Here is a 26672-nt window from a genome sequence, read left to right as displayed (position 1 = left end):
AGGCTCATTGACTGTCCAGGCCCTGTCCATTCAGGAAGTGTTCTTTGAATGGTGTCTCTTGGTCTCTCTCGTTGAGGCTTTGGTTATTTTATTTCCCTACTCATAATGGTATTTGGGACTCTCCACCATGTGTACTTTGGCTTGTTTCTTGAGGTAGCCCTGAAAAGGAAAACAGATAAAAAGACACACAGGGAACAAAGGCACGCAAACGCACAGACAAATCCAACAAACAAGCAAACTGAAAGAGAAGAAGAAAAAAAATGAAAGGAAAAAGAAAAAAAAAAACAAGAGACAAAGAACAGTCTAAAAGCATAAAACCAGAATTCCCAGCTACAAATAAAGAGCAGAATATATGCAGTGCTGATGGAAGAGCATAAACAAAGAGAGAAATGACAGGGGCGGGGAGAAAGTGAATTGGGACAATGACCAGGCAGAGAGACTAAGAGGCTTAATTCAGAGAGAGAAAGAGGAGAATAAGGTAGGAGGCGAGGAGAAAGAAACGAAGATAATGTTACCCAAAGAAACTATATAGGCTGATTACTCCAGAGGGAGAGAGATAGGAAGGTAACAATGGAGGTGTAGAATATACATCTAGAGAATGGATTAAATGTGACTGTTCAAGTAAACCAATGACCAGAGTGCCCAGTCCAGAAGAGGGGAGGGATACGAATGAGACAAGGGAAAATATATCTGAACAGATAGAAGAACAGATAGAATTGATCTAGAATTAATCATGACAGTGCATCCATGTTGGTCTTGCCCTGGGCTCCAGTAAAAAAAAAAAAAGCAGCTCTCTAGCACCGATGGGAGTGGTTCGGTGTAGGCCGGTCTTAGCCTCCACTGTGGTCCTGCAGGCCACTCCCTGAGGCCCCACCTTGGTGGTTGTGGGGGGAAAAATGGCAGTGCCCTAGTCCCTTCTCGAGCCAAGCATTGCAAATCACTCTTTTGGGTCTGATCTCCCTTTGCCATGGGCATAGCCAAGGTGGGGGCCCTGTTCTATGTCCCAAGCCCCACATTGTTTCCAGGTCTTAGTCCTCACACTTAATTAATACTGCACAAAATGTAATCCAGCAGGCCGGGCCACTTCCCAGCCGGGAATGGAGCTGGGAAAGCAGCAGAGCAGTTTCTCCTGGCGCTGCCTGGGACCGGAGCACCCAGCCCAAAGTCAGTGCCACAGCTAGAAATAAAATCACTCTCTGAAGGCTCTGCGGTTAGGGATGGGATATTAGGACCCTCTCTGTCCCAGGCCGATGTTTTCTCTTCTCCAGGAACAGTTCTATGAGCAGGTTCAGCTGCTCTTTCTCTTCCTTGCTGAGAGGGAAGCTCCCTCCCCTCCGTGTCTCCGGGTCCCAGCCGGTTTTGTCTTCCCCAGTTCACAATCACGCACCTATGAGGCTGTCTTCTTAGTGGACTCTGTCTCTTTTCCTCCCAGACTTCTGTGATTCAGTGTCCTATGGCTTCAGGCCTTCTCTGTTTGACAGATGGGGGAGAGCAAAATGTATGGAGCTCTCTGCCATCTTGCTTCCCTAGCTTGTCTTATGCAGATTTTTTACATAGTAGCGTTTACCTGTATTTACTAGTCTCTCAGGTGCATTTTTACATTTGCTATATTTTGACAGCCTTATTGGTGATAGACATAGCAACAGTCTGTACTGTAACTTGTTCAAATATTGCTCATTCATTGAATAGTCTCCCCTTTTTCTATTTAAATATCACTAGTATAAATATATATTTATACACGTATGTATAAATAATCATGTTTTTACCCATTTTGGATTGTATTTTTAGGAAGCATAATTACCAAGTTAAAATGTGTAATATTTTCTATGGTTCTTGACTCATACAGCCAAATTGCTCTAGTAAATGATTATACATTTTTAGAGTGCAATTAGCAATGTCTGAAGTTGTCAGTTTCATGTACTACCACCAAAATAAAGAAATCAATTCCATAGATTTAATAGTACTTTTATATGTTTTGTTTTAAACTGATGGCCTTTGCAGAGTAGTTCCAGTGCTGTTGTAGAAATTCAGTTGTGGTTAGAGAGAATGGAGCAGGAGATCCAAGGTTTTCCTGGTGGTGTTTAGCAGTAAAAGGTAAGGCAAATGTGAGGTCAAAGTTTTTCGACTGGGTGTGGAGTGGAGTGTGAAAGTGTTTCTGTTAAAAAACTCAGAGTTTTTCTCTGACTTTTTGAATTTGGGTTTTAAAGTTTGACCTGTTTAATTTTTTAATTGTGGGTTTGTTTGAAGTAAAAAAACAATCTCTACCACCTGCCACTTTAATAAGAGATACATTACTTTTTTCCCCACAATTACTGTTTTATACATGGTGATGGGAGATTAGGTCTCATGTGCAGCAGCTTAATGTGAATCTACCTATGATCTCTGGCAGTCACAGCTCTCCAGCATGGGAAGTCCAGAAAATGATTCTGAGCACTGCCTGGTAAGGAGGCAACTTTTGAATTGAAAGTCTGGCTTTGGAAATTCCAGTAGATTTTTTTTAAAGCACTTTTTATAAGTTTTGGTACTTGGAAGACCTAAGACTTCAAACAGCCATTGGCCATTTGGCCATGGGTCAATTAGAGCAAGTAATTCAACTGTTTCTGCAGTTGGCAGCAGGCAGGACAGAGGGGCCTGGTCAGGGACTTATCATACTGTGGGCCTGAGGTAAAGTCTGCGATCAGCTGCCGCCTTTGAAAGGTGTGTGTGTGTGTGTGTGTGTGTGTGTGTGTGTGTACACACTGGCAAGGGAAGTAATGGGGTTTGGAATACCATTTGTTGTCTAAGTAATATTGGCCCTGGTTTTTGCTTTTAATCTTTAGCTGAAAGACCTCTTATTTAATACGTTAGTTGAAAACTAGGACTGTTTCCCTGGTTACCGAGTCTACTAAGTAGGGCAAAGTGTAAGGTGAACCCGCCATCCTTTCCATTAATTAGAGCAAAGGCCAAATCTGTGTGTGTGGGTGCATACATGTGCCTGTGTTCAGCATTTGAAATAGGTGTGGTGGGCCACGAACAGGGACATGGGCTGGAGTGTTTTCGTTTTTAAAGATTGAAGGACTTTACTTTCTGTTTTCAGCAGGGTTAAAACCTATGGGGAAAGAGCCAATAGTATCAGAGAGGATGAGGGCCAGGAGACAGGGAGAATGGCTAATGCAACATGCTTCTGGTAGATAGCTTATTCACTCACAAAGATACGGCTTACTGACTGAGCCACCCAGGCACCCCCGTTTAGTTAAATACTTTACATGTGTTCCCAAATCTGGATCTATCAAAATCACTTATTAAAGTTCATAAATACACAAAGTACAAATTTCTGGGCCCTGCACCAGACCCATTAAATCATAATCTCCAGGAATGGCAGCCAAACAGGTGTTTCGATGATCCTTATACATCAAAAGAATACTAAACCTTCAGATTTCTCTTTTCTCTTTCAGACCTGGGTGTAGGTTTATGGGGATATTTAAAGAAAATATCCTTTAAAATTTATCCTTTCAACAAAGATAGAAGCATAGAAGACTAGTATAGGAAAATAAAACTCCTTAGTCATCTTGATAGCTTATTAAAAGTCATGCATTTTGTAAAAGGAAATAGGGGAACACCAGTGGTAAGTAATGTAGAAATTATTGCCATTCTTGGTGAGTGGCAAGCCATAATCAGACATTATTTGAGTCAGAAAAATAAATAGGTTTTATAGTTACAAAACCTCCCACGTTGTGAAGCCATATATATATGTACATATATATATAAACTATTTCTTCTTCAGTTGCCTTTCATGCCTGTAGGCAGGGCCTTTGGGTTTATATATTGGAAGAATGCAAATGCAAGACATTAATTTTCAAGCAAGTAGGTGACGATTTTCAATCCCTTTAATTGGGTGATCAGGCTTATGAGTACATCTGCCTCAACAGATCACGAGACAGCAGCAGTTGTAGAACAATTGAAAGAAGAGGTCAGGGAAGATTTTCTACTAGAACAGGTTTTAATGATAAGTATGATTTGTTTTGGACAAGATGTTTTCCAGACTTTTATTTATTCTGCTTTCAAATATCACATCATATCATATCATATCATATCATATCATATCATATCATATATATGACATTTAAGTATCTCATATATATACAAAACATGGATATATATATATAATATAGCTATTTGAACTTTTTTTCCCCTTTCCAACTTTTTATTTTCTATGGAAAAGTATTGCCAACAAACTATTGTCAGCCAGCTCCAGAGCTTTTCAAGAACATGGTTGGCAAAGAATTACTATAATTATTTCAGGCATGAAAATAAGCATTTATACACTCACTCTTCATTACCTTAAGGAAAATTGGACAAGTAACTGAAAACATTTTAATAACTATGACAGGACAAGGTATTAATAATTTAATGGATCAACTTCCCTCATGCCCCACCTCTTTTCTGCCCTGGTAGAGTAGACTTAATTGGAAAAAGAATGGAAAAGCAATAGAAGCTTGATGGTCCCATGGAGGATCGTCATGAAGGTATTTGCTAAGGCAAAATCTTAGAAGCCTTGTGGGCAGCCATCAGAGTTACTGTGACTGAGGTGATGCCCACTGAGGGAACTGAGAAGAGATACCTTTGTCACTCTCTGTAGGCTGTTCTATCAACAGGCCACCAAGATGGGAGACGATAAATGTGCCATGGTAGGATGTGTGCTCAAAGAAGAAACAGTAGGATGACAATCACACTGCAGTAAGAACCTGAGAACTTCACATTTCCTCTGTACAGTCCCTTGAAAGGTGTGGGAAGTAAATACTAGTGACTGATATTTGATTAGCTGCTTCCCTACCTAGGTGGGTGGGGGCTCATATCTGGGAATAATTTTATATGGAAGATAAATTGAACAATTTCAGCATCTCATATTATGGGGCAGTATACATGGTACAGATGATCATGGATATTGCTTACAATTTCCATTCAAAACCGATTTTTACAAGACTTATTTTTTGTGTGGGTGGGAGGGGTTTGGATTTTGCCTACTGGAAGGTGAGGCTTTCCCTGAATCAGGTGTAAGAGAAAGAAGGAAAGATTGTGGAAACAGCTCTAAGCAAAAATGTAAGTGACACTGTTGTGGAAAAGGTCAATACAAATTTTGGGACTAGAGGGTTTTTCAGAATTATTGACTTTATATAAATTACATTTTTGAGGCTGAACTAGCAGCTATCAGAATCTATATACAATTTTTTGTTTTGCATTTTTTATTGCTATAATATAATAGGCTTTGCTGTTGATAGTTGTGTGAAAATACCAGTGAGGGAACAGATTTTTCTTTAACTGATTAAAATGTGTGGAGCTGCCGTGATGATTTCCTCTGTGTTTCCTTTGGCTACAGATAATACCACAAAGCGAACTCAGTGACGCACATAGGCAGCTGATAACAGCTGACACATGTGGATCTTAAGCCAAGTGTATATTATCAGAAAATGAGCTAAAAACCCCATAAAATTCCCCACTGACTGACTTAAAAACATTCCTTTAAAATCTCTTAACGGCACAGTAGATGATCTTTTTAATTTTGCATGCTAAAACACTTCTAGTGAAATATGAAATGAGAGTAAAAGTATGTGTCTGTAGTGAGTATGAGCTAAGTAGAAGTTTTAATGTACTTTTCAACAGCATAATATCTTAAAATTGCATAAGTCATTCATTAGAGTATACAATTAACTATTGGACAGTCTTTATTTGCCTTTTAAAATTTAATTTTAAGGGGCGCCTGGGTGGCTTGATCTCGCGGTTCGTGGNTATTTCAACATTGACAGAGTTTAAAAAGTCAATACCATAGTCTTAAAAAGAAAAACAGCAGTCCCCTGCTAAACCTCTTTCCACTACAGATTCCTGCTCCCTGGAGATACCACTTTCAATCATTTTTGTTGTTACTTCTATAATTTACTATAATATTTTTAATTCAACTGCTTACACTGTTATTTTTTGGTCCTTTACTTTTAAAAATTATCCCATGACTTCCTATATAGAATTTATTAATTCTAGTCTCTTCCACCCCCAACTTCTCTGTCCACATTCTTGCCACCTTTATGGTGTAGTTTTTGATTAAATAATTTTGGTGCATTTTACTTGGTTAAATCCCATGCTTGTTATGATCATTCGAGTGTCACTCACCATTGAACCCTAGTGAATTATAATCTTTCTTTCTTGTATAGCTTTTCATTTTCTCTGATGACTGCCTCTTGTCAAGTTTAGTTGTCTATGCACACTCCTCATTAATTTATTACCAAACTCCAGATACCCTCTCATTGCTCAATACGCAGATCTCCTCTCATCTCATCATACCTTCAAACACTATTGTGGTGGCCACAGACCTGCACTGATCAGCTATCCTTTGAGAAAGCCAGTGATGGGGAGCATAGAGATCACCTCCAGTTGCTGGTCCTGTGGGAGGCTTAGGCCACACGTCCCCTGGATTGCTCCCAGCCAGTGACTGAGCATGGCTGGTCTATTTCTGTCCTAGTACAGATGAGCAGTCTTTGCTTGGGACTGCCCAACCCCATTGGCCTAGTTGAAACTTTCTCACAACTGAGCTGTGGTCTGGGGATTTCTTACACAATCCTTCCTTCCCTCTCTTCTTTCGCAGGTGTCAGATTAGCATCACAGTCTTAACCCTTACTTAATCCTGCTCCATCCTCCTTTATCCTTCACAGGCATTAACTCCAATTAATACCTGCATGTCTGATCTCATCTTGGCATCTGCTTCTTGGAGGATATAAATTGGCACAGGGAAGCTAGGGGGAGTCTGAGAAAACAGTCACTAAGATAGGATTGGAAACTGGGTTGCTCTTTGCCCAGATGGCGAGCAGAACCTCATCCTGAGAAGAATGTGGGTCCTGGTACAGTTGGAGTCCCAGTTATTAAAGATTTCACTTCGGATTTGGGAAACCAAACAGCCAGAGGGCTGATTATTGCTTAGTTTTATTGATGTTCTACAAGGGATAATGGGAAACTGAGGGATGGTTAACAAACAATTAAGACTTAACTGTAAGCAGCAAAGGGACTTTCTGGAAGATTACTAATAAGTCCTTATCTTCAGTGGAGGAACATACCCAGCCAGGGAGCAGACACAGGAATTTGTAAAGTTACAGAGCTCCTTAAGACATGTTTAAATGCTCAGCCAAAGCAGGTCCTGGGAGCTCAATGGCATGGGATGGAGACATCTGGGAGAATGTTCCTGAGGATTTTTGGCCCTATAAATCCCCCAAACCTCAGAGTTTATAGATGTTGCCCCCCTTCTTCCTAGCAAGAACCATGTATTTTTCTTGTTGGAAGATGCTGCAGAAACCTCTCTCTTACGAGACAATTGTCCCCTTCAGGAAATCCCCAATCTCTGTCCTAGCTGTGAAGCTGGTAACTAAATCCCCACTGGGGTTATGCTAAGGCTGATAAAAGAGGAAAGAATTAACACACCAAAGGAGTGTCAAGAATTATTTAACATGTACTGGCTGGATCCAGAGTAATACATTTGTGATTGGATTTTGATGAGACTTAATCAAGAGGGCCCAGTAGTAAGACTGGATTACAAAAACCTTTTTAACCTGAGGTATTTTCCTGGGATATAGGATTTAATGCTCTGGCAAGGACTCCCAGACAATGGGAAAAAACATACTTTTAGGGTGGTTCTTAGAAACTTGGATGAAACAATCACTTGAGTTGAATGGAATTGGCCAACTTTAGAGGAAGGACTACAAAGGCTGAGGAAAGTGGTCCCTCACAAGGAGTGAAGACATTTTATCAGATGTTAATACCTACCAAAAGCATATACTATGGAAGAGGCACAAAATAACCAAATAGACAAACTGACTTGGCCATTTGACATTATCCAGTCTCTATGATCAGTCACCCTGGAACTGACAGGATAGGGAGATGAACACCCTGGAACATGAACAGAGCAGCATGATGCCAGAAATGGAGGACATACATGAACCCAGTAGGAAAGTCTCCCATTTACAAATGCCTCTGTATCTACTGCTGCTTCTGAATGTCTGATTTGCCAGCAACGAAGACTGATATAGCTATAACGAGCTCCTGATACAGCATTATTATTTAGGAGACCAACTAGCCACATGGTGGCAAGCCAACCATATTGGTTCTCTTACCTCCTGTTTAATGGCCTCTATTTTCTATTTGAAGTTTGAAACAAGTCTGTCTACTTAGAGTGAGGGGGATTGGTAAAAAAGCATAGTGAGAAAAGAAAGAGGTTAATTATGGAATTTAGTAGGTACTAGTTATTTGTACATTATTAAGTGGGTTTTTAGAAACCATTTTTTGAGTACTAACTGTGCCGGGCATTGTATTAAACTCCTTTCAAGCATTATTTACAATATTTATAATCTATCACATTTATGCTGAGAATTAGTTAATATTATCTCTATTATATGGGAAAGGGATGATATGTTAATTGCCTGGTACATGCCTTTACCCATTTTATGTATATTTAGTGAGCTCTAATGCATACTAAACATCATTCTCAGCATAGTAAGTAATGTATCAGTGATGCAAACCAAGGACAGTCTGATTTAAGAATCCAGTTTCTTTACAGCAGGTCAATAAAAATGGCTCAGCAATGCAAGCATGTTTGCCATATGAGCCTTCTATTGGGTTTACCATTATAATGAGACAGAGAGTTACTGTTTATACAACATGGGCAAATAAACTTTTTCATATCTATTTAAGTACATTCAGATTATCAAGGATAAGTCTGGAAGTTGAACTCCAACTTAATTTCTCTATTGTAATCAGAAAGATGGATTAATAGCTTGTCCTTTTATGTAATTTCCTTCTTGCATATTCAAAAAGCAACATCTTGAAAGATTTTGAAACTCTTACAGTAAGATTACTGCTAATTCATAATTTAGGATATTTCATTTCAGTTGAAGTTTACATGGGCACTTACTTTGAGGAAATAATGTGATAATCAATGTAATAGCTTACATAAAATTACAAGGAAGAGTGACAGTGGTTGCATTTAACTAATTTTTTAAAACAATCTATTTTATTGATGGTTTATTTCTTTGTTAGTAACTTCAGTCATTTATTGAAGCAAGCACACTCAAATGGTATTTACTTGCACAATGCTATTAGATTTACAGTACTCAATTTGTTTTGAAAAAAAGTTATGATTTAAGATTTCCATTCTGCTAAGTTTTCTTTTTTGTAACTCATACAGTTTTTCTGTTTACACGTTCACATCTAGTTTTTATTTTTGAGAAACAAGAATTCCTTTGTATTTTTCTATTGATTGTAGTTGGAAGAACAAATCTTATTGGCTACCTTGTGCATGTGGGACTTGTGTGAGGAAAATGAAATGCTCTGGCACATTTAAAAGCATACTAAAAAGCAACAATACATCCATCAGGGTAAGTGCCATCCCATAGTGGTTAATGCTGTGGCCTCAGTTGTGGCACAATTTTGGCAAACCGACTAACAAGGCTAAGCATCTCCCAAAGCAAATTTTATCTTTGAACAAATACAGAGAATAGAGAATTACTCATCAAGGGCTTGGCAAGAAAGATGGGTTACTATGAGCAAATGCTAGTGAATTTAATAACTCTTTGGGAACATGTAGTCACTTACAAGTCTCAGGGGGTCTAAATTTGGGTAATTCACAAGTGTGAAATTGGCAGTCTAGTTAAAAAGGCAGAACTTATGCATTGCTTTTAGAATTTGTTTTTATTGTTTTTTAATTTATTTCTGAGAGAGAGAGAGAGAGAGAGACAGCATGAGCAGGGGAGGATCAGAGCAAGAGGGAGATACAGAATCCAAAACAGGCTCTAGGCTCTGAGCTAGCTGTCAGCACAGAGCCCGACACGGATCTTGAACCGACAAACTGTGAGATCATGACCTGAGCCGAAGTCGGACGCTTAACCGACTGAGCCACCCAGGTGCCCCATATGCATTGCTTTTAGAAAGCAATTTTAATATGAGGGGAACACTGGAAACAGGACAGGACATAGCAATATTATGTTAATGACTTTCATTTTGTCATAGTGGAACAGTTAATTGATCCCTTGAGGAAGATGGAACAAAAGTGACTTCTTAAAAATGTCTTTCTCCTTCTAGGTGGAGAACAATTAATCAGGTAGGATAGCTCATTTTAAATCTCTTTGAATTAGTTGCTATTCTTGATTCAAAAATAAATTTCTCTAGTAAGTAGGTGTTCAGAGTTTAGGGAAATGTCATTTAACTAAAAAGAAAAAATAATTTGAAATATCTCCGTTGCCTTAAACAACTAAATTGGTTTCAACATACCCTGTATTATTTTGCTGGACACTGGGATGTTTGAAGGGATGATTTACCAAGTATAATAAATTCTCTTGTTTCTCTATATATTTCTCTTTTCAGGCCTTCAAATACTGTGCCCGTTACTATTCCTGCATTTCACCACTGAAATAAAATTAATGCAAATATGTTTTGGAACACATTGTTAAAATTTTTTTATGTGTTTCTTCCATTTCCATCTGAGATGGAGTAATAGAGACTTGTAGCTTAAAGCAAATAGAAAACCAGGCAATACATTTATAAAACAATGGATTTTAGACATTGGACAAAAGAGAACACAGGATTGTGATCTCCTAAAGAAAAGAAACAAAGTAAGGTCTACAGTTACATCAGTTTACTGCTTGGCTTATGGAGGGTGCAATCAGAGACCAGGGTCTTGCCAAGATGAAGAGAAAGGTTTGAATTCACAAAGGCCAAGTTAGCTAGAATTTGTAGGGCAGTGTACCAGTGAGGAATGAGCAGCACAGAGATAGAACTCTGCTGATATGCAGAGACCTCCCACAAGTTTTTGATTGAATAGTTATCTCCATAATGCAAGAGAGGAAACTATCTGATATGGGAAGGGGCACCACAGTACAAAGAGACTAGGTTGAACAATTCTTAGAGCTCAGACTAGCTGGTTCATGTTTCCACCAACTAAATGGAAATAATTTGTCATACAAAAGGCATTGGGTAGGATGCCAAAAGAGTTTCAGCTTAGTTGTAGGCATAGATAGGCTTTATGCTAAAGCCTGCTCTTTGCGTACCCTAATAAAACTTAAAAACTTTAAGCCTCAAAATGATTTACCCTATTCCTAGTACCTTAACTGGATGCCAGAACAAAATCCCATGTCATTTAAAGGAATATAGCAAAACCCAGCAAAGAACGACATAGAATTCACAATGAATGGCATCAAACACAAAACTAACCAGCCATGCAGAGAAGCAGAAAGTGTGATTATAATCACATGAAAATAGAAATGGGCCTAGAAAATAGACCCAGAAATTAAAAGATGATGAAACTAGCAGATGTGGATGTTAGAACAATGATTATAAATGTGTTCCATATGTTCAGGAAGGTAGAGGAAAACCTGAACACGATGAAGAGAGAAAGAGCCCAAGTAGAACTTCTAGAGCTGAAAAGTACAAAAAGGGAAATGGAAAATACAGTTGAATGAGGTCATCAGCTGATTAGCATAGAAAAGATCAGCAAACTCTCAGCCACAGAACTGTCCAAAATGAAGAGCACAGAGAGGAAGAAAAGGCTGAACAAATGAACAGAGAGTGGCCTGTGGGATACCAAGCTGTCTAACATACATGTAATTGGAATCCTAGATGAAGGTGGGTGGGAGAGCAGAAAAATATTAAATAAAAAAGGGCCAAATATGTTTCCAAGTTTGAATAAAAAGAGAAATTTTTAAAAGAAACCAGAGGGAAAAAGGACTAATTGTGTATAGTAACAAAGAAAAGAATTATCACAAATTTTTTGTCAGAAGCCATGCATACTAAAAGGTAACCTTAAAGCTCTGAGAGGACAAAACTTCAAATTTTATAACATTGAATTTTAGAACAAAGGCAAACATAATCTCTCTCTCTCTCTCTCTCTCTCTCTCTCACACACACAGACACACACACACACACACACACAGACACAGCTGAGAAAATTTGTCAGCAGTAGAACTGCACAACAAAAAATGTTAAATTTTTCAGTCAGAAAGTTCATAAATGTTATATTTTTCGTGATTAAACCTCTTTATAAATGTTGACAGTCTTCCTTTAATCTGATGTATTTTACCATAAAATTTATATTATCTGAAATCAATATTGTGTTTTTACTTACTGTATTCTTGTCAAAATTACCACCCTCATCTTTTCATTTTTAATATTTCTAATAGATTTATTTAGTCATATTTTTCCCAAGGACAATAGTTTGAATGCTGCTCTAAGGTGATTCTGGAGTGTTTACCTTCTTGAATTGAATTTCAGACAATTTTAATTTATATTGTTATAACAAATGTATTGAGTCTTTCATTATTTTGTTTTATAGTTTCTGAAGCTTTATTTTTTATGCCAATATTTTTGTGTTCTAAGTTTTAGGGAATATTGGTTTATGTGCATGCGTGTGTACTGCTGTTGCTAAATTGACATTTTCTTTGCTTTTATATTGCCTAGTGAATTGGAAGCCATCTGTATACTTTATGACTAATTCTAGTAGTGATTACTTTCATATTCAAAAATATGTTTGAATCTCTTCTTTTTCTTTGTTTTTCAATTTCAGGGATGAAAAAGTGATTTTACTACTACTAATATAATGTGAGTAATTTACTATATTTTACTATTCTCAGAGAGAATAGACTCATATTTGCTCTTTTGTTATATTTATTTTTTAGGAGAATACAAATGATTGCCAAAGTGATTGTCATTTTACAGTTCAACCATGAGGATAAAAAAGATTCACTTGCTATTACCAGTTTAAAAAAATTTAGCCACTGTAGAAGTTTAAAAAAAACTGGAGTAGGGGCGCCTGGGTGGCTTAGTCGGTTAAGCGTCCGACTTTCGCTTAGGTCATGATCTCGCGGTTTGTGGGTTCGAGCCCCGCGTCGGGCTCTGTGCTGACTGCCAGCTCAGAGCCTGGAGCCTGTTTCGGTCTGTGACTCCCTCTGTCTCTGACCCTCCCCTGCTCACGCTGTCTCTCTCTCTCTCTCGCCTAGAAATAAATAAAACATTTAAAAAAAAAAAAAAACTGGAGTAAAATTAGTATGTAATATTATATAACTTTCAGGTGTACAACACTATAATTCAACATCTGTTTGTGTTACACAGTGATCACCACCAAAAGTCTGTTACCATCTGTGATCATATAATTGACCTCTTTCACCCATTTTTCCACCCCTAATTCCTTTCCCCTCTGATAAGCATCAATCTCTTCTCTATATTTATGAGATTTTGTGTGTTTTTTTGTCCATTTGTTTTGTTTATTGAGATTCCACATATGAATGCATTCATATGGTGTTTGTCTTTCTCTGTCTGACTTAATTCACTTAGCATAATGCTAATGCCCTCGAGGTCAATCCATGTTGTCACAGATGGCAAGGTTTCGTTCTTATGGCTGAGTAGTATTTCAGTGTGTATGTGTGTGTGTGTGTGTGTGTGTGTGTGTACACTATATATATACTACATCTTCTTTATGCATTTATCTGTTGATGAGCCCTTACATTGTTTCAATATCTTGGCTACTGTAAATAATGGTGCAAGGAACATAGGGGTGTATATATCTTTTCAAATTAGTGCTTTCTTTCTTATTCTTTGGATAGATACCTAGAAGTGGAAAATTGGATTATATGGTAGAACTATTCTTAATTTTTTGAGGAATCTCATATTGTTTTCCAAAGTGGCTACACTGATTTGCCTTCCATCAACAGTGTAATAGGGTTCTCTTTTCTCTGTATCCTCTCCAACACCTATTATTTCTTATCTTTTGGCAATAGCCACTCTAATATGTGTGAGGTGATATCTCATTGTGTTTTTAACTTACATTTCCCTAATCATTAGGGTTTTTTTTTTAGTTTTGGCATTATGTTAACTTCTGTGATCTCTTTTGAGTTAATTTTGTAAAAGATGCAATGATTAAAGCCCCATTTTTTCTCCATATGAATACTAGTTGTTCTAGTATCATTTGTTGAAATTATCTTGAGTTATCTTGACACTGTAAGTATTGAGTTATCTTGACACTATTGTTGAAACTCCATTAACTATATATATGTGGATATTATTTGTGGATGCTATTTTGTTCCATTGATCTATACATCTCTTCTTTTCTTTAATTTTTTAATATTTATTTTTTAAGAGAGAGAGAGAGGCAGAGTGCGAGCAGAGGAGGGGCAGAGAGAGAGGGACGCACAGAATCTGAAGCAGGTTCCTGGCTCTGAGCTGTCAGCACAGAGCCTGATGTGGGGCTGAAACTCACAAACTGTGAGATCATGACCTGAGCAGAAGTTGGATGCTCAACTGACTGAGCCACCCAGGTGTACCTCTCTTCTTTATACCACATATTCTTGATTACAGTAGCTTGAGATCAGCTAGTGTAAGTTCTTCAAAAATTTTTTTTTTCTGGCTATTCTAGAGCCTTTGCATTTCTACATAAATTTTAGAATCAGCTTGAAAGTTTATACCAAAAATGCTTGTTGAATATCAATTGGGATTGCATTGAATCAATAGATCAATTTGAGCAGAGTTGACATTTAGACAATTTAAATTTTTGGGTTTATAAACATGAATATCTTATCCTCTGATGAATATCATTTAATTTTTCTGCAGGATGTTTGTAATTTTTAGATTGCATATACAAAATTTTTAAGTTTACCCTCCTTCTCGAAATAGAAAGTAAAAAATGATCATGGAGACTTGGTACCATCATGAGTGATATTAAGTATAGAGATTCTTGTCACATTACCATTTAATTCTGTAGTTTGGCCAGAATGAAAGATAGCTATCTTGGAGAATGATGACAGATGAATCAACTAGTTACTCTATTTACACCAATGTTCCATATGTGGTCTTAATATTGGGATCTTATAAATGTTTTCTTTTTTCTATGTTAAAATATAGAAGATACCAAAAGAATTAGTTTTTCACTAACTGAATCAATTAGTTCCTGGGGCTCAGGCCATTGCATAGGACATCATACTAATTCATTACATTGATGATATCAGGTGATAGGACAAGAAAATTTGCTTATATGGTAGGTTCTTTAGAGTATATGTACTTCTGAAAACACAGGAGTCTGTATTTTCACAAAAAACAGTACGTTTTTTTTGAATCCAAGAGTCCTGGCTGTGAAAAGTTAGTTACCTTCACAAACAATGAACTCTTCAATGTTTAATGGGCCTGTTTACATTTTGGAGGCAATTTTTTCCACATTTTGGAGTACTGCTCATTTTATTAACTGGATGACCTAAAAAGCTGCTAGCTTTAAGTAAGGCCTGAGCAAAAGAAGAGCTCTGTTTGACCCAGACTGCAGTGCAAACATCTCAAACTCTCAATTCTTGTGTCCAAAGGAATCCGAGTTTGCTTAAAGTGCCTATGGAAGATCAGAATGCTATGGCAGGCAGTGATAAGAGAACTGAGGAGAAGACTCATACCTTTGATTTGAGAGGTAGCTAGGATTGAAATCTGGCTCACTTCACTTTCTGTTTCATGGCTCCCCCCATCACCAAGGAAGCTCTTAGGAGCTTGCTTGGTCCGAGTTCATGCGCAGCTCCTTCTGCCTTTCTTCTTCTGCTGGACAAGTTTGTGATACATTCTATAAATTCATCAAGAGGTACCAGCGTAATAGAGTGTCTCAATGCCCTACAACCAAAGACCACCAAGAATATATCTGATATTGAACAAGTTGAGCTTATTGCTTGTTGCAGACAGAGACAATGTACCACACAGGGAACTGTGGGACATTTATGTAAGAGGCAGTTAGAAACTACTAACAAATTGTTAGCTGTGTTAGGTGTTCTGGAAGATAGTTCAAGACAACAGTGTTTTACTCAGGTTTGGATGTGATCAGGAAGCAAAGATAATTCTATGATTGGCTATCTTATATCTTATCTATAAGTGGGAGGAATGAAATGAGGTTATATTTGTAACTGGTAAAGAAATAGCAGTCACTCATATTAGCAAGATTAGGGAGACCCTTGGTTGATTTTAATGGTTTGGGCAATATTTCATGTTTTATCTGTTTTTAGATACAATTATGAAGTGACTTTTTTTGTACTAATCTGTTACAATCAGAGTGGCCTTGGCCTTGTCTGATGTCAATGGTATGTAAAATTATTTTTGCCCAATAGGAGAACCTAGCTGTGAGTGTCAGGCCAACTCTTAGCAAAACCAAAGTCTAGCTGATGGTTCCAGGCCAATCCTGTCCGTTGTTTCTCTCTCTCTGTTAATTAATGCTGTTCGCAGCATTAATCTCAATAACACCTCTTTATATTGGTCTTTTATTCTTCCTTGTCTCATTCTTCTTGGTTCTTCACCTGTAGTCCTTGGAATGGAAAACTGGCTGACTCCACTTTCTCTTAGTCTGTACCTTCATTCATTTCCAGGTATAATAATTCAAACTAAGACACTTGTAGGGGAAAAATATCTTAAGTGTTATTCTCCTTTTGGATGAGGGCAGTTCAGGGTTGATACCTGGTAGCGGTTTTTTTGTGATGACCATGTACAAAGCATGCAGCATCTGTCAGGGCATGGTGATTGAGGACCAGACACCTACCACATCCCACATCCTTCCAGATGCCCTGTTCTTACATAGATCTCTAGAATGAAACTATAACCATGGAAAAGAAAAAAAGAATAAAAGTAGGGAAATTCTAATTTTACTAAGGAAAAAAATTAGAATAAACTAAGAGTATCATGTTTTGGCTAATAATGTGTTTCTACCAGTAAAAAAGCTTAAGAGAGAAAGTAAGTTCCGTGATCAAGAAAATAAAGAAAATCCCAATTTTGTGGCTCGATAATTCAAATTTATAATTAGAAGTATTGGCAGTGGCCAGATGAGGCATGATCTAAGAAAGAGGAAAGAGGAAACCCAGGTTATTTAAATATCTTATGTATACTTCTTCACATATGTAAAATTTTTCTACAACAAATATGTATTACTTTTGTACCCATGACTGCCATTAGCTTGTACTATAATTATTATTATTAAATTTATCCTAATAGAATTGTTACTGATGAAAACACTTAAATTTGTCTTTTTGATATATTCTCAGCAAATAATACCATCTCATACTATGAAACTGAGAATTCTTGGTCTTTTTACAAACTGTTGAAAATAAGAAACAAATTTCATGTCTCTTGGCCATATATATCATTGGTAGTTGTAGAATGGACCCATGCTTATTTGTAATCAAATCTGTGATCACATAGATCACATGGCATTAAGCAAGTAGCAGTTCAATGGCAATATCCTAAGTTATTGTGGGAAGATAGATAGATACTTAAATAGGTCAAATAGGAAATGTTATGACATTCACTTTTGTGGGCAGTGGAGGCAGGGAGAATCTATTGTAACTTCAACCAGGAATTGTCTCTTGCTACCGAAAGTGTCATTCAACCAATTCCCCCTTTCCATTTCCACAGTTATGTGGAAAGCCAGGTTCATGCAGGGGCTGAAGCAGAGGGTTCTGTCTACTGTCAGAGGACAGATTGATCAGGAGAAATACTGAGTGTTACTGTTGGGTGCAGAGTATATAAGCAGGAATCAGAACCTTCCCCCGTAATCAGCTAATGCATACCCACCATCTAATGATTCAGAAAGTGAGCATTCAAAGGCTAAAATGGAAAGAAAGAGCGCTAAGACCCCAACACAGTGCATTAGAGTGGGACAAGAATAACAAGGGGTAGAACGCACAGAAAGGACAGAAATGACATCCGTACTAAACTCTCAGCTGGTACTAATAGTTATCTGAAGGCCAGTATGACTGAGAAATTGTGAAGTATATGTACAGATTTGGAAGACATAAAATAAAGATTCCAGTATATCACCAATCTAATCAATATCATTATAAAGATAAGTTACAAATTGGGAAAATATTGACCACAAAGCAGTTATTATATTTTTCTTTCTGAGTATGTGCCTAGTGTTGTGCTGAGGAGTTTATATGCCTTGGTATGTGTGATTCTTACAACACTTTGAGGTAGGTACTGTTATTTCCCTTATTTGGAGGAGACCTGACGTTCAGAAGCACCAAATAATGTAATTATAATCCTGCAGCAGACTGTTGGCAGGGCTGGTTTCAGACCCAGATGTCTGACTCCAGAGTCTGCATTCTTAATCACTGTGTAGACTGTCTTTTCAAACTCCCCAAAGGTCATCATCAAATATTTTGTGAAAAGCGACTGGAAGCCCATCATTATCTATAGCATATTCCTCAGAGTTTTGAGAATATGGCTGGATGGAGAAAACGTTAGAGTGAAGATTCAGCATCTTGCAACAGATTTTGTTGTTGTTGTTATTTGCAAATTAGCAAGGTATGGAACATTTTCAGGTACTGATATTTGTGGATAACCGGGTCATATGAACAGATGAACAGTACCAAATATTAAATGACAGGTTCTGATGCCTAGACCAAGCAGGGACAGTAATTGAATTCTATCTTAACAAGCTTCTTCTCTCTCTGGGGAAGCTACATTTCACACTTCCACAGCATGAAATGTTACTACAGAGGTTCTTAATAGCTGGTAAGTGTAGACCTAGATTGAAAGGTTGTGCAGTGAATAAATTTGTTTTGGAATCAAATAAATATCACTTAAATTTGGAAATAGATACACTTATAGAAGGTTATAAGGCAGTAAAATAAGCACCCAAAATATGAGAATGCTTTTTAAAATTTCATTTGAAAATCTGTTTGGAAATCAGTGAATATTTTGCAGAAATAGCAACATCTTTTGCATTTTTTCGCTGAGTTCAATTTTTAATATTTAATTTTTTATATATACATATAAGTGAGGTCATATAGTATTTGTCTTTGTCTATTAGCAATAATCGTGCCTTGGATAAACCTCATTGGCTATAATAGTGCCATCGCGCAAAGTTGTATTTGTCTTTGTCTGATTTTTTTCGTTTAATATAATGACCTCAGAGCTCATCCATATTGTTGCAAATGGCAAGATTTCCTCCTTTTTTAAATATACAACTGAATTATATACAGATATATGTTAACTATACTATATATATATACATTATACTGTATATGTATATATACATTATATATATTATACATTATATACATACTATATATACACACACACACATATACACTTGTGTATATATATATATATATGCTATTATTAATTCTTTTATCCATTGACAGACTCTTAGGTTGTTTCTGTGTCCTGTCTGTTGTGATTAAGGTATCAATAAACATGCAGATGTAAATATCTTTTTGAGATAGTGATTTCATTTACTTTGGTTATGTACAGAAAAGTGAGATTGTTGGCTCATATTGTAGTTCTACTTTTAAATTTTTTAATGTTTATTTATTTATTTATTTATTTTTGAGAGAGAGAAAGAGACAGAGCACGAGTGGTGGAGGAGCAGAGAGAGAGGGAGACACAGAATCCAAAGCAGGCTTCAGGCTCTGAGCTGTCAGCACAGAGCCCAACATAGGGCTTGAACTCATGAACCATGAGATCATGACCTGAACTGAAGTCAAACTCTTAACTGACTGAGTCCCCCATACACCCCTACTTTTAATTTTTTTTAATGTTTTATTTATTTCTAGGAGAGAGAGAGAGAGAGAGAGAGACAGCGTGAGCAGGGGAGGGTCAGAGAGAGAGGGAGTCACAGACTGAAACAGGCTCCAGGCTCTGAGCTGGCAGTCAGCACAGAGCCCGACGCGGGGCTCGAACCCACGAACCGCGAGATCATGACCTAAGCGAAAGTCGGACGCTTAACCGACTAAGCCACCCAGGCGCCCCCCCTACTTTTAATTTTTTGAGGAACCTCCAAATTGCCTTTCCATAGTGGCTATGCCAATTTACGTTCCCAGCAACAATGTACAAGAGTTCCCTTTCCTTCACGTTCTTGCCAACACTTACCTGTTGCCTTCTTTATGGGTGTAAGGTGGTATCTCATGGTGATTTTGATTTGCGTTGCACTGATAAGTAGTTACGTTGAGCATCTTTTCATGTACCTGTTGGCCATCTGTATGTTTTCTTTGGAAAAAGGTCTATTCACAACTAATATCACATGTGATGGTGAAAAACTGAGAGCTTTCACTCTAAGGTCAGGAGAAGACAAAGATGTCTACTCTCACCACTTTTATTCAGTACAGTACTAGAAGTCTTAATCATAACAATCAGACAGGAAAAGGAAATAAGAGGCATCCATATTGGTAAGAAAGAGGTTAAACTGTCACTATTTGCAGATGACATGATACTATACATAAAAAAACCCTAAAGATTCCACCCAAAAAATTTTAGAAGTGAATAAATTCATAAATGAATTCAGTAAAGTTGCAGAATACAAAATTAATATCTAGAAAATCAGTAGCATTACTATCTACTAATTAAGTAGCAGAAAGACAAATTAAGAAAACAATTCCATTTACAATTGCACCAAAAAGTATAAAATACCTAGGAATAAACTTAACCAAAGAGGTAAAAGAGCTGTACTCTGAAAACTATATAAAATATTGATGAAAGAAATTAAAGATGACACAGAGAAATGGAAAACATTCCATGCTTATAGATTGTAAGAACTGATATTGTTAAAATGTCCATACTACCCAAAGCAATCTACATATACAAAGCAATCCTTATCAAAATACCAACAGAAATTTTCACAGAACTAGAACAAACAATATTAAAGTTTTTTTTGGAACCACAAAAGACTGAATAGCCAAAATAATCTTAAGAAAGAACAAAACAGGAGGTATTTCAATTCCAGATTTCAAGATTATACTGCAAAGCTGTAGTACTCAAAACAGTGTAGATACATAGATCAATGGAGCAGAATAGAGACTCCAGGGATAAACCCACATGTATGTCATCAATTATTCTGTGACAAAGGAAAGAAGAATATACATTGGGTAAATGACAGCCTTTTTAATAAATGGTGCTAGAAAACTGGACAGCTACATGCAAAAGAATGAAATTGGACCACTTTCTTAAACCATACACAAAAATAAACTCAGAATGGTTTGAAGACTTGAATGTGAGACCTGCAACCATAAAACTCATAGGAGAGTACATTGGCAGTAACTTCTTTGACACTGGCCACAGCAACTTCTTTCTAGATATGTCTCCTCAAGCAAGGGAACAAAAGCAAAAATAAACTATTGGGACTACATCAAAATAAAAACTGTTTTCTCAGCAAAGGAAACCATCAACAAAAGATCTCCTGCAGTTTTCATTGGTATATTCCTCTCTGGCTTGTCCTGAGGCATAAGAACCACAGAGTCAAATTTTAATAGTTGGGGCTGAGGCAAATCTTTCTTTCTGTGAGGAATAGATGAGAAATAATACAAGATAAATAAACTTTTTCTAATCTAAGTAGATATAATATAATAGAGTTTATAAATGCCCAGGTTTTATTTTGAAATAAAGTATTATACCTGACCACAGCTTTCTCATTGTAGATTAAAATTAATATTTGACATATCAGATTATTAGATATATCTAATAGTTGATTCCTAGGGCTATCATGGATCATTCTTTTATTCAATGAATATTCATTGAAAGCCTTCAATAGGCCAAGTTCCCTTTTGGTTCTAGGAACCATATACTTGGTCACAAGATAGACAAGTTCCCTTCCCTTTTAGAGCAAAAATTCTCATGGGAAAAATGAGATAGTTTTTAAAATGTAAAACCATATATATCAGAGGGACCTCGAGCTTTTTTGGAATAGGCAGTCAGGGAAGTCCCAGATGGTCAGCAGGAAGCACTGGTGCAAAATCAGTGAAAGAACATCCCAGGCAGGGGAACTGATAGAGCTGACAGTCAAGAACAAAGAAGTAGGGGTGCCTGGGTGGCTCAGTCGGTTGGGCGTCTGACTTTGGCTCAGGTCATGATCTCATGGTTTGTGGGTTTGAGCCCCGCGTTAGGCTCTATGCTGACAGCTAGCTGAGAGCCTGGAGCCTGTTTCAGATTCTGTGTCTCCCTGTCTCTCTGACCCTCCCCTGCTCACAATGTCTCTCTCTCTCTCTCTCTCTCAGAAAAAAAAAAAAAAAAGAACCAAGAAGTAGACTGTTCAAGAAGGAGATTGTACAAATAGTAGACTGTTTTATCTAGGTAAAATAACCAGGGGACTACCTAGCATCCCCTCTACTGTTGGTTAAGCTCCAATTCCATCCTTACAAGTAGATCAACTACACATTATTTGGTAACACTCTTTTTATTAACTAGTCACAAAGATGGCAGAAATAACAAAATTGGCTTTCTTGCATAGTGAACAAAAGACTAATCAATGAATGACCTGGAGAAGCTTAGTAATATAACTGTGTCCAGTTTCATAGTTATTAGGTTAATTCTATTAAGTATCAGTTAAAAGTTTGTAGTTAACCTCCTATTAAAATTCTGAAGGAGGAAGAATATGATAAAAATGACATAGGGCCCAGCTTCTTGTTAGAGCATGTTACTGAGCAAACATGCTACCTAACACACAAGTTAAATGCTGTTTGCTGTTCATGGGGCTTTATTTGGAGGTCCACTCTAGTGAATATTTTTTACAGTTCATTCCAACAGCACTGGCCTAAGCCTGTTATTTCCACCTTGTTGCTCACATGGTTTTACTATGGTGCTGATGTACATAAATGTGGTTGTTTCTGTGGTTTTCTTACAGGTTCTGGAGAGTTACAGATTGTGCAAAAGGTCATAGGTCAGTTTATCTTCCCAGATTATAGAAGAAAGCAAAACTCCTCTAAAATGCTGGTCTTAGCAAAATAATCTTGTAAGTTTAGTTTGCCTTTCCATGATTAAAAACAAAGAACAAATAAACAAAAAAACCTCAAAAGTAAGGTCAGAATAATAATCTTGAGCCATTGGAGAAAACAAACAACACACACACACAACATACACAGTCACTAAATTATGCCTGCTGCTCTTATCTCTCTCTTTACAGTATTTCTTAGCTGTGCTTTTTTTTCCCAAAGCCTGAGAACATTTTGCAGTATTTTTGATGGGAGAAAGGATCAAATAATACACTATAGATCTTTAATTCTGCATTTATAATAAGGCCCCAGGGGATGTTGATGCTGCTAGTCTGTGGACCACAATTTGAATAGCAAAGAGAGAGAGCTTTTAAAAATTACTAGTACAGAGACCATGCCCAGAACAGAATCAGATTCATGGTGTATAATGTGGGATGCAAGAATATGCATGTTACAGAAACAATGTGTTTTTAATGCAGATAATCCACAGATTATCTAGAGATTGGATGAGCTAGAAGGGAATGTCAATCCTGATTGTGTATTATAATCTTCTGCAAATGATGAATGATGAAATATCTGCATTACAGTAATTTTAAAATGTTTATAGCCTATGATGATGTAAAAAGCTACCGTACTAGGAGTTCATTATATTAAATTATGTCATTGTATTAAATTAATTAAACTGGGTGAGATGTGGGGTATGTGCACACTCTTAGGGGCAACTGCTCATAATTAATCAGTAATTTTTAAAGAAGCTGATAACCCTGAAAACATTACAATCTGCTGACTTAAAAAAGTCTAAAGTAGAGATGGATTATTTTTTATGAAAAGATCCTTTACAAAATGGTCACACATAATGTAAACTCCTGAGCTCCTCTATTAGGTATAAATGTGATAGTACATCTAATCTTAAATACCATTGATTGTAAGATACACAGTTATGTAATGTATCACTAAAATAAGGAATGTTACTGATTAAACAATGATATAACACTTATTATAAAATGCATTCTGATTGCAAATATGTTAATAAAGTTTTATAGTATGGTCTAGAATCAATGAAACATGCTATTCAAGTTTAGAAATTCTTTGTCCATAGAACTTTCCAGGAACATGCAGATTATCTAAAGGGAGTTCAGATTTGTATATGTCTCACTCACTTATTTTTCATTGTAATGCTACTATTATGGAAGATATATAGTGAGGGTGATACACCTTTCTAATTCTGTATGTTACAAAAATTGTAGAAATCAGCCTCCTCCATTTTGTTCTATTTTGTTATTTAAATTTAGTTTAATAAAGGTTTAAAGTTTGGTTTTTACAGACAGAAATTCTAAGCATTTTATTAAATAATTACATTTGTAATATATATATGCACATATATATATACAGACACATATATAAGTATATACACACATATATAAATATATATACACATACAAATAAATATACACACAATTGCATTTCCTAATTTATGAACTATAATAACAACTAGAATAAAATAAAAAACACTACTTAGAAGATATTTTATGTGTTTACTTACATTTTTCCTGCAGTCTGGACCCTGCTCTCTTTTTAATATTACAGATGACAGTTGAGTAGATCTGAATTTCTAAAATTGTCCACTAGCACCTAGAAGGAGAAGCTAACTGGAATACAGGCGAGAAGCTCTTGACTGAGAGGGCAGAATTCGTAAGGCTTCAAGATCAAGAGCTTTTCAGTATTCACCAGCAGGTTTTATTATCTAAAATATAATGATTTTCAAAATTTGTCACCAAAAGTTTCAACTATTTTATAAGTAGAAAATCTTTGTCAATTTGAATAGATTAAAAAAAATCATGAAGAAAACTTTGAAAATTTATAACCAATAAGTTGCTGAAAATGCTTGACTTAATCTCTGTTTTTGATTTTCAAAGAGGTTTTGCAGAGTATATACAGTGTGAAATAATGTATTCTGTATTTTAAAGCAAAAATATATCCTTTCTATTTATAATGGTGTTTATTTTAGAGGAGTACCTCCAAAGATTATGTAGTTGTCTATTCAAGAGAATCAAATGAAAATTTACTGGATGAAACAGTGTAATAAAATGATTGGCTACAAAATCAATATCTTTTTTATACAAGGAAGGCCATTCATATTCTAATGAAAAAGAATCCTTCTGTGGCAGCCACAAAAATATGAAATACCTAAGAAGAAATTTAAGTGGAGTTATAAAGGACTCACATGATAAAAATAACTCCAAAATGTTGATACAGATTTAATAATACTTGAATAATTTAAAATACATGCCATATTTTAAATAAGAAGACTAAGTATCATACATTAGCCATTTTCCCTGAATTAACTAGATTCAAATGAAACTTCTGAAAACTACAGTAAATACTTCTAAAACTAACTTGGAAGAATACATTTCTAAAATGGTCTACACAATTTTTTGTATGTGGTAAGAAGGGTAGTAGATGAGCATTTTATCACCAAGATTTAAAATTGTATTAAGCTGATAAAAAATAAATCACTGAGGCACTTGAATAGAAATGTATCAATAAATCAATGAAATAGAACAACTAGGAACAAACCTTAGCATTTTGGGAACATTTAGTATATGATGCATGTTATTTCAAATTGAAGGAATAAATTATTCAGCAAATAGTATTGGAACAATGTCTGTTAAAATATTGATGTTAGATTCCCTATTTCATAACTTTATAGCACAATAAATATTTAACTGTAAAAACAGAAGCAATATAAGCATTAACATTAAAAGAAAACAGAGGTAAATATTTTTTAAAATCTTGATATAAGAGAGAAGATCTTTCTGAGTAGGTCACCAAAGGTAAATTAATTGAGGAAAATACAGATTTAAGTACATGAACTTTTCATTTTTATATGCTAAAATCAGCATATGATTATAAAAGGTGAATAGTAAGCTAAGAAGATATTATAGCATATATAATAGATGAAATATACCATTTATACAATCAATAATAAAAAGGCAACTACTCTAACCAAAATGATGGATGATGTGAGCAAAGAAACCATAAAGAAAGAAATGTAAAGGAACACCAAACATAAAAGTTAACCAAATAAGTTGAAATTAAAGGACATATTGTATCATTAGCCATTTTTGTGTAACACCATTCCCAAATTCAATGGCTAAGAACACAATGGTTTGTTATCAAAACTCACACATCTTTTGGTTGGCTGTGAGTTGTCTGCCTTGAAATGATATTTCCTAGGCTTGCTTTTGTTTCTATATGTAGCTGGTGCCTGTGTGTAGCTGAGACTTGCCTAGGATTGTTTACCTAGAGCAGGTCTGCTCCATGTGTCTTTCATACTCTGCTAGCGTTCCATGTACTTCTCACCCATTTTTTTTTTTTTTTTTTTGGTATCACTTGGCTAGTTCAGCATGTCTTTCTTGTGGCAATGGTAAAAGTATAAAAGTGCAAGCCCAGTTGGTCAAATGTTTGTGTACCAAGCCTTTGCTTGTGTCTTATCTGCCAGCTTATCATTGAACAAAGCAAAAGACGTGACCAAACTCATAATCAAAGGACAAACATATATTTATCTTTTAATAGGAGGGATTGCAAAGTCACATGGTAGTCACATGGATAGATGCAGCAACAAAGATTTGAGGTCTTTGATATAATCTATTAGATATTATCTTTTGCACATCAGTTAGTGGAGATTCTTTACAAAGCTTATAATATTCAGTGTTGTCAAGAATGTTAGAGAATTGGTACTCCAATTTCCATTCCTTTTGTTGGTGGGAGTATAAATGAATAACTATTTGGAGGGACATTTTAAGACTATGTTTCAAAATCCTTTTTAAAGGTGTGTAGTTTTGACCCAGCAGTTCCATTTTGAATAATTTATTGCAAAAAAAAATGAGTGAAACATGGAAAATTGTAAAAGTTTAATCCAGACTAATGTAGACCCGGTTGCACATGTAAGGCTATCTT

The 26672-nt window shown here is 36.2% G+C and overlaps 1 non-coding gene and 1 pseudogene across 1 annotated transcript; both read right to left on the bottom strand.

Moving 5' to 3' along the window:
• The window catches only part of LOC144241424 (forkhead box protein K2-like), a 93557-nt pseudogene that overhangs the window by 43537 nt on the left and 23348 nt on the right, over window positions 1-26672 (bottom strand).
• On the bottom strand, window positions 18743-18877 carry LOC144241604 (U4 spliceosomal RNA). The gene has a single exon (XR_013338121.1). It is a non-coding gene; the product is annotated as a U4 spliceosomal RNA (small nuclear RNA).

Source organism: Crocuta crocuta, unplaced genomic scaffold (assembly GCF_008692635.1).
Source record: "Crocuta crocuta isolate KB4526 unplaced genomic scaffold, BGI_CrCroc_1.0 scaffold25, whole genome shotgun sequence".
Lineage (NCBI taxonomy): Eukaryota > Metazoa > Chordata > Mammalia > Carnivora > Hyaenidae > Crocuta > Crocuta crocuta.
Note: the sequence above shows the minus strand (reverse complement) of the source record. Positions and strands in the feature narration are given on the sequence as shown.